Genomic DNA, 16,568 nt, shown 5'->3' with positions numbered 1-16,568 from the left:
GCCCCCGCCCCGCCGGCCCTCCCTCCCCCCCCCGCCGCAGCAACCACGGCTACTCCTCCAGCTGCCCGACCCCAGACGCCCCTGCACACCCTGCGGGCAGAAAGCGGCTTCCTCCGAAGCGCGTGGTTTCCCTGCACTGCCTAAAGCAGCCGGGACAACACGCCGTCTGGAGACTGAAGTCACACACGCTCGCCGCGAAGCTGAACCGATAACCCCCTTCCCACTTCCGCTTCCTGCTGCACTCCCCGCTTACCCTCCCATCACCCAACTTCCTAACACTGTCTCCGAGCACCCAGGGTTACGTACCGTAATGACTCCACACGCAGTGAATTCTCCAAGCGACGGAATTGGAGGCGTGGAGAACAGACGCGTGGTTGTAGGGCGGGGCGGGGGCGACGAGTGAGGGGCAACACGGGAAGATTCCACGTGGCCGCAAACAGCTCTGCATCCCGACTGCGGTAATTCTACTCGAACTTCTTCTGCCCCAAAGAGACCGCTATTATTTCACTGTTACAGGTGAAAAGTTCCCATTTGCTGTTTCATACCCTCTCAACCCTAATGACTCCCTTGAGCAAAGGGAGCAGGGCTCCAGGGCTCCTCTTTGCCAGAGCGTGATTTTTATGCCACTGGTTGAAACGGTATTAACATTTTACAGATGATTTTCCCCCCTGAGATTATGATTACCACTTAAGAATGTATCTTATAATCTTGCCAACCTAACCCAACAAAGAAGTGAGCAGCATGGGTGCCTGCAGTCAACACCTAGGCCCCCTTAAAAAGCAAACACTGTAATCCAAACCGAACACCCAGGGGAGGCTTCCCTGGTGGCGCAGCGGTTAGGAATCCACCTGCCAATGCAGGGGACACGGGCTCGAGCCCTGGTCCGGGAATATCCCACATGCTGCGGAGCAACTAGGCCCGTGCGCCGCAACTATTGAGGCTCTAGAGCCCGCGAGCCACAACTACTGAAGCCTGTGCGCCTAGAGCCCGTGCTCTGCCACAAGAGAAGCCACCGCAATGAGAAGGCCACGCACCGCAACGAAGAGTAGCCCCCGCTCGCCGCAACTAGAGAAAGCCTGCGCACAGCAACAAAGACCCAACGCAGCAACAAATAAATATAAATTTTTTAAAAACTTTAAAAAAACAAAAACCCAGCCAAAGTTCAGAGCATTACGTGGAGGAAACGAGGAAAATGCAACCACAGCCTAAACAAATTATGAGACCCAGTGTGCACCAGATGCTCTGCTCTGATTCTGCAGAGTGTCATTTGGGGCAGCAGCTATACAAGCCCTGGAGAGAAAAGACACTAGAAACCGCCCCCCACCCCCAACAATAAGCTACCAAACAGAGAGATTCAATGCTGTCCTTCTGAACATTTAACTTATCTGACAAAAATTCGGGTATCTAGGCAACCATAAGCACCTGGAGTCCACACAACACATGTTCAGATCTCAGTTCTACCAAATTACCAGCGAGTCACTGAACCACCCAGCCTGTTTCCATACCTGTAAAACGGGGTAACACTACTTACTTCTTAGAACATTGAAGGGATAAAATCAGAACATAAAGAAAGCTCCTCGTGTGGTATCTGCTAAACAGTAAGTCATTAGTAAACCGAAACCACTTTTGTTGTTGCAGTTGTTTTTTTGTGTGTGTACTTAATACTGAGCTATTCTTTCTGAAAATACTTGGTCGAGGTTGAATAGAAGCCTCTCATCTGAACTAGAAGGAGAAGTAAAACCCAGATCATGGACTCACAAACCAGCACACCCTCCACGGCACTACCTTAAAATCAGCTAAAATAACGAGGCCTTTTCTCCCTCAGGAAGGGAACAAGGAGAATTCTAGGAGGCCTGAGTGAGCATCCTCAGAAAGAGACAAGGAAACATCTGCAAAACTCCTAAGGTACAGAGGCCACCCGTGGTGCAGGTTAAAGAAACCACTGGCCAGGGAGGCCCAAGGGCCCTGCGGCCTGGGTGGGGTTCTAACACAAGGCTCCAGAGAGGGCACTGAGCCACAGGGATGCAATGACCCCCACCCCCCACCCCCAAGTATGAGGCTCTCAGGGCTAAGAAATGATGCTAGGAGCCATAAATAAACAGAAGATTGCACCTGTGAGAACCTTCCAAGCGTTCCATAAACCTCCCTTTTTAACTTTCCTATAACGGTGACTACTAGATCCCTTAAAACAGAGAAGGAAAGAAGGCTCTACTCCATGGGCAGCCTCAGGAGAAGGGACTCAAGCTAGATGAGCACAAGGGATTTTAAATGGAAAAGGAAAAGCAGGCCCAAGCCCAGGGAGAATTACAGCAAAGAAGGCAGGATGTGAAAAGCACAGGCCTGGGGCACACAACACACCCCACCAGCTAGTCAAGAGGACACATGCTTCCTGTACAGAAACACATACTTTTAGTTTGTGAAAGAGGAATCCTGTTAACTGTTTCTGAGCGGAAACTTGAGCCTAAGAGATCACCTTGCAAAACAACCTGCAGAATTCGAATGCACAAGGCAGCTTCATGCTGACACCCATAAACGAGCTAGATTCGCAAAATCCTGGCCTCCCCCAGGTCACAACTTAGGTGCAGTTGGAAGCCGTGAAACTCTTTGGTCTTGGACATGGCCTGGGTGGAGTGAAGCTGTGAGAAAGATGAGCACCATTTCTGAATGCCCTCCTGAAGGAGGTGTCGTCTCACCTCCTCCACCTTACGGTGGTTATGGGACTCGTCCAAGGACACAGCGTACCTGACAGACCCTGAAATGCAACTCAGGGCCATCTGATTCCAAAGGGCGAGCATGTTGACGACTGCCTCCCAAGTTCTAACAGCAAAACACGACAGAAAGAGCACAAAATTAAGACGCACAAGACCTGGGATTTTCCCCTGCTGTAATGCTTTGCTGCATGACCTTGAGCAAGGTCTTAACTTCTCAGTAAAGGCAACAAGGACGCCTCAAGTGTTTATCTACTGCACAGGTTTGTCAGAGGATCAAATCAGCCCAAGTAAGTGGGGAAAGCGAGGTGCACTGCAAACCCTTTCCCAGAGCGCAGATGGCGGCTGTGTTACCTTGCAGGGCGTGCGCTCTCAGAAAGCACATCCAAGGCCAAGCGAGGTCACCTTTAAAACAGCGCTCAGCTTTGAAGACGTTTTTAGAAATCACTAAAACACTGGCCAAAACAGTTACTGAGAACGAACCACGTGTAACACAACGCAACACGGTCCTGACGAGATTAAAAGCTACTGTCATTTTAGAGAATGGCTTAACTTTACATTCCTTTTTTTTAATACAAATTATTCTTCCCATAAATATCTTTAAGCTAATTAGACGCAAATAAAATGCCCTGAAAACCTGTCTCCTCAGTTTAATCTAACCATTACATTTCAAGAGGCACTCTGTACTCAAACTAAAATTGGGCAATCTGTCTAATGAAGCCTATTAACCTGGAAAGGGTTTTCTCTCATTGTAACAAGTTTAAAGCTCACTCTTTCTCAGGGTCTTTCCCACACCTCCCCCACCTGAAAATCAAGCTGCCCTTTTTATAAAATACATACAGGAATACACACACACACACACACACACACACAGAGAGAGACACACACACAGGCCAATGCGAAGTTTATAAACAAACAAAAAAAGACCCCCAACAAGCCAAATACCCTTTTATGGGGATTTGCCCAGAAATCCTATAACCAGCAATCTGCACGGTCTAAAACGCATTCAACTCCGGAAGCAGCGCACAGAGAAACTTGGGGGCCCCCCGGGCACCTCCCCGGCCTGCAAAGCCCCTTGCGTACTACTGCCATTGGGGAACCGTCATGGTCACCCATTAGCAGGCCCCCCAGACGGCCGGTGACCACCCCCGCCCCAGCAGCCAGCCACAGGCACAGCCGGACACGAACAGATGACTTGATAAGCAGGTCTCGGATCAGGACCTTCTCTCTCACCCCCAGCGCCGCCTCGGGACCCAGGGCTCCCCCTGAGGGGCAGGAGGCGAGCTGCTACGGGCCCCTCCCCAGTCTGCCCGCACCTCTCAAAGGCACCAAGGACGTGGCAGCGTCTCGGCCGGGAGGAAGAAGGAACCACCCTAGGTGTCTGCCTCTCCTCAGCCTCCCGAGAAGGGAGCAAAAGCCACTGGGTCGCAGGCACGGGGGAGAGGCTGCAGCCCGCTGGGCGCCCCGCTGGGCGCAGGGGAGGCCCCAGGGCGGGAGGTCGGCAGTTCCCAGCGGGGCTGCACGCCAGCCAGGACCACCTGTGCCCCAGCCCCACTCTGGACCAGCAAACCCCGAACTTGGGGGATAGGACCCCAGCCCGAGCATTATTTAAGCCCACCCCCGAAGATTCCAACGGGCGGCCAAGGTCGACAGCAGGGGTCTGGTCTGGGAGGCCACCTGGCATGTTCACCTGCTTTTCTTCACCTGGGAAAATCATGTCGGAGCAGGGGACGGGGGGCGCCCCCCACCCTGCGCCGAAGCTCACATTTCTAGTCTTTTCCTCTCCAACCCCTTCCTCTCCTACCTCGCTGACCAAGGACACCCATTCTCCGCCTCTAGCCCCAAGTGTTTTACATTAACTAGTCGGCTGATTTAAGGTCTCCAAAAGAAAAACCTTTATTTACCAAATAAAGCTCTTTAAATAGCAGATGGCTCCAATTAGCTCAGAATCCACAGATTTTTTTCCTATCCTCAAATAGTCTTTCAGAAGAAGTCTCATTCCTAGCTAGTTGACCAGAGGTCACTTTTAAGTGTGAGGCCTAAATCCCAGGTTTACACAGAAACGGGCTTTCGTGCATATCACACCAAACCTCCTCTCAACTGCGGTGGGAGCCCCTCCTGGCCTGTCTCCACGTCATCACTGCCTCTTCTAAGCAGCACTTTGTCTCTCACCCGCCTGCTCGCAGGTACGTGACAAATGCCCCACAATCCGGCTCAGCAAACTCATTTCCCCCATGGTATACACCTGTGTTTCAATCCACCTGAATAAATATTCTACAATGTGTGACAAAAACAGAAACCGTTAAATTTATGAATTTATGTCTACACCTACATACCCAAATAACTAGAAATTCTCCTAAAACTCTTGTCCTTAGTATTTAGGGAATCCTAGTAGCAGCATCCTGTCCATTTTTATATGGATGTTTAAGGGAAAAACTGCTCTACCTAACAAGAAAATACAATTTTTAGAAAAGCGTTAAAAATGAGAAAAAAGTGACTGCAACCACCCCGGTGAATCTCCTGTTTCTGGCCTCAGCATCTAATAAACACCCCCGGCCCCCATCCGCTCGTCGCCTTAGCAAACAGGTGGCCGGAGCTCTGTGGGGTCAGAGGTCAGAGAGGAGCCACCCCGGGGAAAGCACGTGCTCCGTCCGGGTGTGCGAGGTGAGGGTCCAGGCTGGAAGGCCGCCTGGAGAGGCTCTCCGCCCTCACTCACTCGGGGTCAAGCTCTTTCTCTGCACAGACCGAACAAAAGGCTCTGAGGCTCTGGCTACTATTCTGCCGACCGCCTGCCCAGCACCATATGCTCCCAGGCCCTGCGCCGGACATTCGGCAGGGTCGCCTTGTTCACACCCGCGGGAACGCGAGGCCTGACTGCAGAGCGAGCCGGGGAACCAAGGGCCCGGGGCTGCAGCTCACCCAGGGTCACAGAGCTCGCCCGGCACCCTGGAGTCCCCACACGGGGAACTGTGGCCGCCGCCAGGCTCCCGCAGCAGATGGTGGGTACACTTCTCTTCAGTGAAAGTCTCCCTGGCTGGAAGATGAAGGCCTGGGCTTCCTTTGAGGTGACGAGCAGGCCCAGGTGTCAGGGCAAAGGGCGAAATCAGGCTAGTTTTGCTGGGCAAACACTTGATGAAAAATACGCGATGCATTCCAAATAAATTACATATAGCTCATTGAGAAATGGACCCTGGCACCTCCTTTATTAAAACCAAAATGCAAGTAACAAGCCAGCCACGGAAAATATTCCGACCATACCCTACGCAAAGACGCACTGACAAACAGCAGCAGCCCCCGTTTCCAGGAGCCCCTCCACGCAAAGCCTCATGCTAAGCAGTTTTCAAAAGCACTCCTTTGTGGACCTCACCGCTGGCCCAGGAGAAAAGGGCCACGATCCTCATGACACAGCTGAGAAAGCTGAGGTGCAGAGGGCAGGTCACTTACACAAGGTCCCCCGAGGCCAGTGGCGGGGCGTTAAGCCCCACTCTGCCTGTGCATCGTGGGTCAGCCTCTGAATGGAAAGTGTGCGCAAGCTGCTGGCTTGGCAGGAGGAACCGAGGTGGCGTGGTCTGCCTTGGGTTACAGCACTGGGATGCTACAACCAGCTCGAGGAGGACAATCCGATGCCACCTCCAGTTCCCTGCAGGTCAACTCGCCTTCCTGTACGTATTCTATAAAAGCCCGCAGTAACGACAGTGAGTGTCAGGGAACAAATACGTTTGGGCATCTGTATATTTCAATCAATAATCACATCTCCTTTACCTGAAAATCCTTCGGCTTTTGGAGGCATCGGGGAAAATGGCTGGAATAGAAAAGCTAAGGACAAGGCTGATTTGTCACAAACAGGAAGGCGGGCCTCCTGCTGCCCCCTGTGGGGTGCAGGGTCCACTAAGCATCCGTTTAACCCTAGGAGGGGCAGCAAGAGGGCATGAGCTGTGTTCAGCGTTAGCCGGCCCACGTTCCACAGCAGTCCTGTGGCTCCGGGTCCACCAGGGAGACAACCGCGCCCAGGCAGCTGCAAAGTGCCGTCCCGGGAGGGCTGGGGCCGGGTGGCCAGCCCGCCCCTCTGAAGGCCCAGACAGCACACACCCTGGGCTCTGTGGGCCCAAGAGTCTCCACTGCACATTCTTCTTCTCTCTCTTTTTTTTAAAATTTATTTTATTTAATTTATTTTATCTCTGGCTGAGTTGGGTCTTTGTTGCGGTGCGCGGGCTTCTCATTGCGGTGGCTTCACTTGTTGCGGAGCACGGGCTCCAGGCCCACGGGCTTCAGCAGTCGTGGCTCACGGGCTCTAGGGCGCAGGCTCAGTAGTTGTGGCCCACGGGCTTCAGTCGTTGTGGCTTGCGGGCTCAGTAGTTGTGGCGCACGGGCTTAGTTGCTCCGCGGCATGTGGGATCCTCCTGGACCAGGGCTCAAACCCGTGTCCCCTGCATTAGGCCGGCAGATTCTTAACCACTGCGCCACCAGGGAAGCCCTCTCTCTTCTTTTTTAATGACCACTTGAAAACGTAAAAACCCATTCTTAGCTCATAAGCCAACCGAAACAGGCGGCTGTAGTTTGCCCATCCCCACGCTAGACCATCGAGCCGGCCAACATGCAAAACCCTGTCCGCCGCCGACCACACCAGTAACCCGGATCCCACCGAGGGAACCCAGCGCCGGCACAGGAGCCGCGGTGACGTGATGGCTCCGAAATAACCTGCCATCACAAAGATACTTGTTTTCTGTCACCCCCGCATCAATGTCACGAATCCACAGGGAATCAGCAAATTCTCACCACTTCCAGAACCTCCGTTCAGAGCATCACAGTGGACTTCAGGTTTTAGCAAAGGCAAAAGTGTTACCACCTGGGCCATCACTCTGCTTTAGGGCCACTGCTAATCCCTTCCTCAGCAGTGGCTTATCTGCACCTTAAATTGACCTTCAGCTCCAGGGGAGAGGTGTCAGCCTATCTTATCTGCCCGGTCCGTCTCATCATCTCCCGCCTCTGTGGACCTTTTTTCTCTTCTTCCCAGTGTCTGTCTGTCTGTCTCTTTCTCTCTCACACTCACACACGCACACACACTCACACACGCACACACACTACAGGAACACTCCTTTGCTGGAATCATCGCTCTAGAGTACGTTTCCCACAGTGGCCCACCTGCCACCTAACCTCCCAGGCTCATTATCTCTTTCCTACACGGCCCCTGGCATCCCTTCTTTCTTGCTTGCTCCTTAATTAGACCCAAACTGAGGTGAAAGAATTTCATCATTACTGAGAAAACCACAGTAAAGATATCACTTTGTTCTGCCCTCTCAAAATCTGCCAGGATTTCTGGAAGATACCATAAGGAAAACTAAAGGAGGAGACACAGGAGTCCAGGGCTGCGGTTCAGGGGGACAACTGAAAGAAATGGGTTAATAACCAAAACTTACACGGAGAGTTATTCCACCAAAACAAAACAGGGAGGACAAACGGTTTCTATTATCTCAGCCTGCTGTCCACTTGGTACACCATTTTCCATTTCCATCCTGTTCACTCCAGTCGTGTCGCCCTGAAGCACACACCTTTTCCACGGGTGAGTTAAGCTGGCTCTAACACTCAAATGCCTCCCAAAGAGTAAATACTGTACTGCAACCTTTCTGTTATTAGATTGCTTTTCTCCATTTTGCCATATCGATGTAACATATCCATGTTATATTGGAAGAAGCAGTAAAATCTATGAAAACCACAGTATGTTGTCCCTTCCTATATTAAATTGCCGGAAGAATGGAAAATGGTGCAGCCACTTCAGAAAGCAGTTTGGCAATGTCTTGGAAAGATAAGCATAAAACCACCACAGGACCCGACAATTCCACTCTCAAGAGAACTGAAAACACACGCCACTCAAAGACATACACACAAATGTGTGTAGCAGCATTACTCCTAACAGCCAAACACTGGAAACAACCTCAATGTCCATCAGCTGGTGAAAGGAAAGAGAAATGTGGTGCATCCTTACAACACAATGTACCAACACAAGCTACGTCATGAACCTGAAGCCAGTGACGAGTGACCACATGCTGTGCGACTCCACGGATACGAAATGCCCAGAAAAGGCAAATCGATGGAGACAAAAAGCATGAGGGACAAAAATGTTCTACACTAATTTATGGAGATGATTTTACCAGTCGGTAAAGTTACTAAAAATCACTGAGTTGTACACCTGGAAGGAGGGCATTTTATGACACGTAAAATATACTACAGTAAAGCTGTTTAATTAACAGAAAGACCACACACGGCGTATCTTCGTTCACCTGTCTCCCCAGTGGCTGCGGGATGTGTAGGAAAGGCACTGACGTCATCCGGCTCACCCTTCCTCGACACCCTGCAAGATTCCTGGCATGTCCTCGGTGTCCAGGGAACGAATGACTTTTGGAAAAACAAAAACAAACTTTCGTCCTCTTCCATAACTTCATGATTTACCAAAGCTCCACGTCCCGTCTGCTCTTGCACCCGATCTAGCGCCCAAATGGAACGGCCTGTAGAGGCCGCTAGCCAACGTGTCCATGAAGCTTCGAGATCAAACGTGACCCCGACACTTCAAGAGGGATCCTGACCAACTATCTGTGAAGTGCAATATTTGTTCAAAGTTTAAAAAGAACAAGTGTTTTCCTTATGTCTCCGTAAAAGCAAAAGAATAAAACACCTCTGGGGCTGTGAGTAGAGAAGAGCACAATCTAAGTATCAGATTTCAAACAAGTGACGTTCGGGAAAATTATAATCTAATTTAAAATAAATTCTTAAGTGAAAGATTTGTTATTTCTGACTTAGAAGCAACCAACTTAATGAACGCACCGGGGGAATTAAATGCTGTGAGGGAAGCTCCGACCCACCTGTGCTCTATACCATTTGTCTGTCTACCAAGTGGCACCCGACAGGAGGGCGTTTCAATAGAAATGCAGGATTTTATTTTCTAGTACCAGTACCGTACTAGTGATGAGCGAGCACGTACTGCCTGCTACCTCGCACACTACCTGGAATTCACGTGGCGTGTCCCACTTAATCCCAGGTCTCAGCTATACCAGCATCTGCTGTTTAGACCTAGAAACACAACACGCTTCCTCGTGTATGCGAAGTGTCGTAGTTCAGGGTGTAGCCTTTTGAGGAGAAGGGGTTCAAAGCCTGGCCCTACCACATACTTGCTTTATGATTGTGGGCAATAACCTTTGTGCTGTGGTTTCCCAATCTTTGAAGAGGGGGAGGATTACAGGCCATTTATAACTTCTTATTTCTGATCCCAGCTTGAAGACAAGGCCTTCACAGGATTGTATCATTTTCTGGACGTGGTAACCGGCTCTCGTGAGTTACTGCCTTCCGGCACCACAGTCCACCAGCCCCAGTGCTTACCACTCTGTAAATGGGGACTGAAATAAGCAACCTTTTGGAAGGTGTGCAAACCTAAGTAAATACAGCTGAGTAAGGGCTGGTCCAGCCAAGTCCCTCCTGTCTATTAGATAAAGGGCAAAGAACTGACAAAAACAATTCACTCATCCTTTGCACAGTCAAAAAAAAAAAAAGTAAAACCTCTCTACCTGAAGGTTGGTTCCAACTTTCTCCCAGTCCTGCATTTTACTGATGGTAACTAAAACTGAGCCAGCCTTGCAGATTTGGGTTCAGCTCAGCTGGTAACATGGTAATCTCTCACACCCATCTATCACTTCCTACTTCTCAGAAAACCATCATTTAGCTGGCCTCTTAGATCCAGGAAACAATAGACAAGGCAGTCCACTGACTTCACACTAAGAGGCAGATGTTAAACGTCACATGCCTGAGATTAATAAATTATCAGGCTTCCTGGCTCCTAATTTCCACCGCACCTCTCTCTATCAAATCCTCCTTTCATGGAGGGGAGACAGTGAAACTGAGGGGAAGCAACGCAGACCCCTGGGAAAGTTGGCAAGAGAGTTTACCTTCTAAGTCTTTGTCTTTTACTGTATTTCCCCATCCACGTGTCCAAGCATTAACACTCACTCTGTGGCTGCAACAACTCAGCTGAAGTTCAGACCCCATAATTTCCAAACTCAAAACTGTTAAAATACAGCCTGACAAGAACAGGTTTGTTGTGCAGATAACAGGACAGAGAACAAAATCTGAGACCCTCCAGCCACAGTGTAGGGGAAAGCCACCCAATCGAAGCCACCCTGGGCCTGAAAATGCCAACACAGGGAAAGGAGCGCGAGACGGCCTCGGCACCGCTCTGCAGCAGAGCCGGTGATGCCCTGCTCCAAAGCTTCCCCCTTCACCGAGATCCCTCCACAGAGGGACCGCACAGAGCTGAGCATCCACAAAAGGAGAACTAAACCCTTGAAGGGCAGATCAGATGAACAGTGCAACAAATTCGCTCCCGGGCTGAAGGGTGCCAGCAAGTATGCGTATATTTAACTGAAGCTCACACAGCTATTCAAGCGTAGTAGCTCAGCTTGGATTCAGAGGTCAGAGTTTAGAAACCTCAACCCTCCAGAAGCATGAAGCAAAGAAAGGCCTCTAAGCACAAAAACAGCTGTCACGAATGCGGAGGCCTGAATTAGCACGCGCTGCTCTTCACACAAGGGGGTCCTTGGCTCTCCCACGGAACAGTCTGGTCCACAATCAACACACTCTCAGAAAGCCCAAGAACCTGGGTTCCTAACCCACAGCAGGCTAGGCAAGGGCGGGTGGGGACCCCAGAAGGGGCTCTGACTGCTGTGGGAGGGGACGTGCAGAGGAAGGAGGTCGGCGATCGGAACAGCAGACCCTGCCACACCAGGCGGCACCCCGGGGCCGTCACTGAGTCACGCATGACCCAGGACCCCGCCCCTGCTGAGGGGGAAATGCCAGCCAGCCCCCAGCGGGCTAAGTCTGGAAATACTGAGTTGGAATCGTCAAGATGTGTCCCCAAAAAGGATTTGGTCCAGATGCACAAAGACTTCAGACCCTGCCCCACAGTTTGTCCTTAGAGCTAGCTTCTTGTCAACAGTCCTTCAATTCTCCAAACAGGTCCAGAGAGGCAACCTCTGCAGGTCCCTGCCATAAGGAAGCTGCGGCAGGTGGAACCAGGCCAGGTCAGAATAGAACCGGGGGGAAGCATCAGAGGCTCCGTGAGCACAGGGTTCCTGCTTTCTCAGCCCACCAATGGGAATGACTCATGACTCATGCAACCTCCCGCCAACGGGAAACTGTGATCAGCAAACACTGTGGAAGGAAGCTTTAAATAGGCAAGGACTTCCCTGGTGGCGCAGTGGTTAAGAATCTGCCTGCCAATGCAGGGGACACGGGTTCGAGCCCTGGTCCGGGAGAATCCCACATGCCGAGGAGCAACTAAGCTCGTGCACCACAACTACTGAGCCCACGTGCCACAGCTCCTGAAGCCTGTGCGCCTAGAGCCCGTGCTCCGCAACAAGAGAACCCCCCACGATGAGGAGGCCATGCACCGCGACGAAGAGTAGCCCCCGCTCGCCGCACTAGAGAAAGCCCGCGCGCAGCCAAAAACAAAATTTAAAAAAAAAAAAAACAAACTAATAGGCAGAACTTTAAAGGATCTCCATCAAGATGGTTTACCGCTGGACATCTAGTAAGGTCATCCACGCAGCTCTCCATCCCAGATGAACCTCCTGTTACACAAACGAAGCTGCATTTTACTCCTGGGTCCTCCTCGGTCCTACACTGAATGAGAACAGCATGCAGCAGACTGGCAAGCCTGGACGTCCTGGCTCCCATTCGAAGGAGTCAGCCCTGTCGAGGGAACCCAGGCTTCAAGATAAGTACAAGGACACTTCCAGTAAGAGGCGGCAAACGAAAGGCACATTTACGCTGCTCTCCTGTGATCCACACAGTTGATAAAATGTTAACAAAATGAAAAATCAGAAAAAAAAAGTCCATCTACAATCAAACTAGTAGATCGCTGAGTCACCCAAAGGAAGAGCAAGCGGGGCAGAGGATGGCGGCAGGCAGGGGTGCAGGACAGAGGCACAGGGGTCCCTGCCCTGGTGCTGGGCAGCCTGCAGGACAGACGGAACTGCCCCTCCAGGACACCTGCTAAGCCAGAGGATGCCCCACACAGGCGTGCGGAGATGCCTCTCAAAGGAAAGGGACAGTGAAAAAATACAATACGCAAAAGGCAGAAGGAAAATGGTATGTCAGAGGAATTTCCAAGGGAGAGGGGAAACACTTCAGACAAATATTTTTCTTGACTTGATAAAATTAAAACTGGGACTCTCATTTTTAAAAATCTCAAAAAAGGATCAACATGGTTGGAGACAAAGATAATAAAAATCATTACCAAAATAAATATCGCATTAAAAGCAGCAAAGAGTAGACAAGACACTGCTGAAAACAATGACGGAACAAAACATCATGTAAAAATGGAAAAACTAAAAAGATAAACGGGAACACAGAAGATGCCAGATGTGGAAGCAAAGACGATTCCATATATACATATGTATTATACCTAAAAATGGATATAAGGAAATAGCAAAAAATCTCACTTCTTCTGGTTTATCCTAAGGAAATAATTAGATGAGCGGAAAGATTCATGTATTCATTGGAGATTACCATAATTTCTTTTTAAGCTGCAAATTACCTAAGCAGACATCAACTAATTACAGAAATTACCCTGCAGCCATACAATGAAATACCAAGCAGCCGCTCAAAATAACGTTGATTTACTGACATGGAAAAGAATCTCAATGTTTAAGAAAGAAGAGCGCATTACAGAGCAGTACCTATAGAATAATTCCATTTTTGTTGTGTTTGTGTGGGGCGGGGGACGAGAAGCAAGTCATATACATTCACAGGAAAAAACTTGGGAAGGATGTACACTAAAATATTAACAGTGGTTATCTATTTTTTTCATCTGTTTTTCTGCATTGTCCCAACTGTTTAAAATGAGCTTATTTTGCAAATTTACTACGAAAGGCAGAACTACAGCATTTCCATTTTTAATGAACAGACACACATATATATACCAAAAGATCAAAAAACGCCAGGCCTAGGTTGACGAAGGAGATTTTCAGTTTACAGTCCAGAGTTCTTGGGTCAAACCATTCTGGCTACAGAAGAGCAGTTATCAGACCTCACTGATCCATTACCCTAAACCAATCTATTATAATAAAAAAGCTAAAAGCAGCAAATGTCCTTCTATATTAGATTAAACATCCTGAATTATATTATACCAAACACTGTAATTACTGCATTACTTTTAAACAATTCTCTCCATAAGGAGAACCAATAAACAAAAGACTAAAAAAGATAAATCATCTGACAAATCTCAAGAAGACGTAACTCCTGCCATATCTGCATTTATTTTTAAACCCATGTGATTTTTTTTTTTCTGAAGCTAAACAGGAAACATGAAAGTTTAAAGAAATTGGGAGTTCATGGGAATTTCTCAAGAGATGAAGATGTAATTCAGCACTCCTCTTAAAATCTTTGCCATTCTAGGTTTCACTGAAGAATAAGAACAGAAATAAATTACGTTATATGAGATCGTTCCGTTTAAAAGACAGCACATTTAACTACATGTGGCTTCCCACTTGCAGGCAAAGAACAAGACAAAGACGTGACAAGACACATGATCACGAAGCCGAGGCTGAGGAGGATGCAGGGGTCCAGCTGATGAGCCGATTCACCTTCCACAACAGACCCTGATTAAAGCCCTTTTAGAGCCTGCACGTGGCACTGATCACCGTCTCCCTGAAGACACTGTTCTCCCGTCAGGTGTGTCCCCTACCAGTCCAGGCAGATCTCAAGTGGCCAGACTCAGAAACGAAAAGACCCCCTCCCTTCACTGTCAAAGGCCTTCCTTTCTTTCCATCATGTCACAAAACTCAAATAGCATTTGAGTAATTCATTTTAGAAGACTCTTTATTTGGGGGTTGTTTTTTTTAATGATGAAATTATCAGACCTGTCAAAAAGCTTAGGTGATATGGACACTATAGCCATAAGGTGACCAATTCTGCCAAGAATACGGTGAACAGAGAGGCTTGCTCCTGTTCACCGGCCAATTCAAGCACTTATCAGAGGCAGCAGAGGCCTCAGCCACCTCGGGACTGCCCGCTGTCCTTCCACCAGGCCTCCTTCCAACCAACCCGAAGATAAGCAGGCTGGCTGCTCACCTTCCCAATTATCACCCAAACGGGCCCTCTTATCTCCACTCCTACAAATGCAGGTGGCAAAACCTCCACCTGGAAAGTTAAGTCCCATTTCTCACTTCAAAAAGGGCATCGAGAACCAAGCAACACGCTCAGAAGAGCCAAGAAGATGGCTTTTTCTCCACTAAAAACTGACACAGCACATTAACTCTTTGTGTTTGTCACGTGAACCCTCTCAGAGTTATTCACCCCTTCATCTCTGGGGCCCTCTAACGCCTCAGCGTTCCTTCTTCCCATACCTGTTTTAAGGCACCATTTTTTTACATTAAAAAAATTTAAAAGATGCAGATAACAAATGTCACCAGGGTGCTGACCGTGAGCTGTTTTCCCAGTATTTGTAACCGAGACACCTCTCGTCTGCTGACTCTCGAAAGGGTATGGAGGCTGCGAGGGTGGTGCAGGGGAAGGTCAGGAGGTGTCACCTTTAACTGCCAATCACTGTTTTCTCTGCAAGGCCCCCAGTTCTGTTCAGCGATCAACCCAATAACCTTGGCCTTATTACCAAGGCCCCCAGTTCTGTTCAGCGATCAACCCAATAACCTTGGCCTTATTACCAAGGCCCCCAGTTCTGTTCAGCGATCAACCCAATAACCTTGGCCTTATTACCAACTCTTTCTGACCAACTGAACAAACTGAAAGAAAGCACAACATACACAAGCAGGAACCTTTTCTAGACGTCAGCATCACAGCCTCAGTCAGCCATGGGATCAAATACTCCAGGGAACCAACCCGCAGCTGTAGTTCCTATCCATACTGAACCACCTGCTGCCGAACCCTCAGGAAGTGACGTCACTTACGGGGTTGGGACACCAGTCCCTCCCCTCCCCCTTGAGAACTCAACTGAGACCCTAGTTCTTGGCTCCAGTATGTAAAGCCCCTGGAGAACCTGGCATAGTGTGAAGAAAAGAACGGGGCACCTGCAGCCAGATGCGTGTGCGTTCAAATCCACCTCCTCCTGCTAGTTGTTTCTCTAGGACTTGGTTTACTCATCTGTAAAAGGACAAAAAAAACCGCACACATACTATAGTTTTCCTGAGAATAAAATATGAAAATTAACTTTTTAAAACGGGTACATAGGGCTTCCTTGGTGGTGCAGTGGTTGAGAGTCCGCCTGCCGATGTAGGGGACACGGGTTCAGGCCCCGGTCCGGGAAGATCCCACATGTCGCGGAGCGGCTGGGCCCGTGAGCCATGGCCGCTGAGCCTGCGCGTCCGGAGCCTGTGCTCCGCAGCGGGAGAGGCCACAACAGTGAGAGGCCCGCGTTCCGCAAAAAAAAAAAAAAAAAAAAAAATACTGGTACATGACAAATGATGCCATGTTCCCATTACAGTCTGATCAGAAGCCTTAGCTGCATTCTTCGGAGTCACAACTGCCGAATTACACGCAGTAGTAGCTGAAATGCAGACAAGTGGCACACGGCAAATTTCAGCTAACGGCTGCATGTGGATAGATAAATCATGCAAGTGTCAAGGAGCTGACCCATCTCAAGGCTTCATCCTCAAATCCCACACCTGACCACACACACCCATCACTGTTCTCCCTCATACCACATCTTTCTCTAGGAAAAACGAATGAACCACTTAATCTACTATATGACCTTCAAGGTGCATCCTTATTCAAATCGTGACCCCGGGCTAGGACCACAGTGGTCCTGATGCAGAGGCCCCTGCAATCGGGCTGCTGCTAATACAACCTCACTGGTGACTC

At 49.4% G+C, this 16,568-nt stretch overlaps 1 protein-coding gene across 4 annotated transcripts in view; it reads right to left on the bottom strand.

Annotated features, from left to right (window-relative positions):
• STK24 (serine/threonine kinase 24) overlaps nt 1–16,568 on the bottom strand; it is a 101,725-nt gene that overhangs the window by 65,617 nt on the left and 19,540 nt on the right. The window contains exon 1 of one of the 4 annotated variants that reach the window (XM_024739932.1): nt 307–325. The exons of the other annotated variants lie outside the window; for them this stretch is intronic. The gene's annotated coding sequence lies outside the window, so the exon portion shown is untranslated. Of the gene's footprint in view, nt 1–306; nt 326–16,568 lie in introns of those variants that run through there. 4 annotated transcript variants of the gene reach the window in all.

This window comes from Neophocaena asiaeorientalis, unplaced genomic scaffold (genome assembly GCF_003031525.2).
Source record: "Neophocaena asiaeorientalis asiaeorientalis breed wild unplaced genomic scaffold, Neophocaena_asiaeorientalis_V1.1 scaffold9, whole genome shotgun sequence".
In the NCBI taxonomy this organism is placed as follows: domain Eukaryota; kingdom Metazoa; phylum Chordata; class Mammalia; order Artiodactyla; family Phocoenidae; genus Neophocaena; species Neophocaena asiaeorientalis.
The sequence above is the reverse complement of the archived record's forward strand: the minus strand, read 5'-3'. Positions and strand labels throughout refer to the sequence as shown.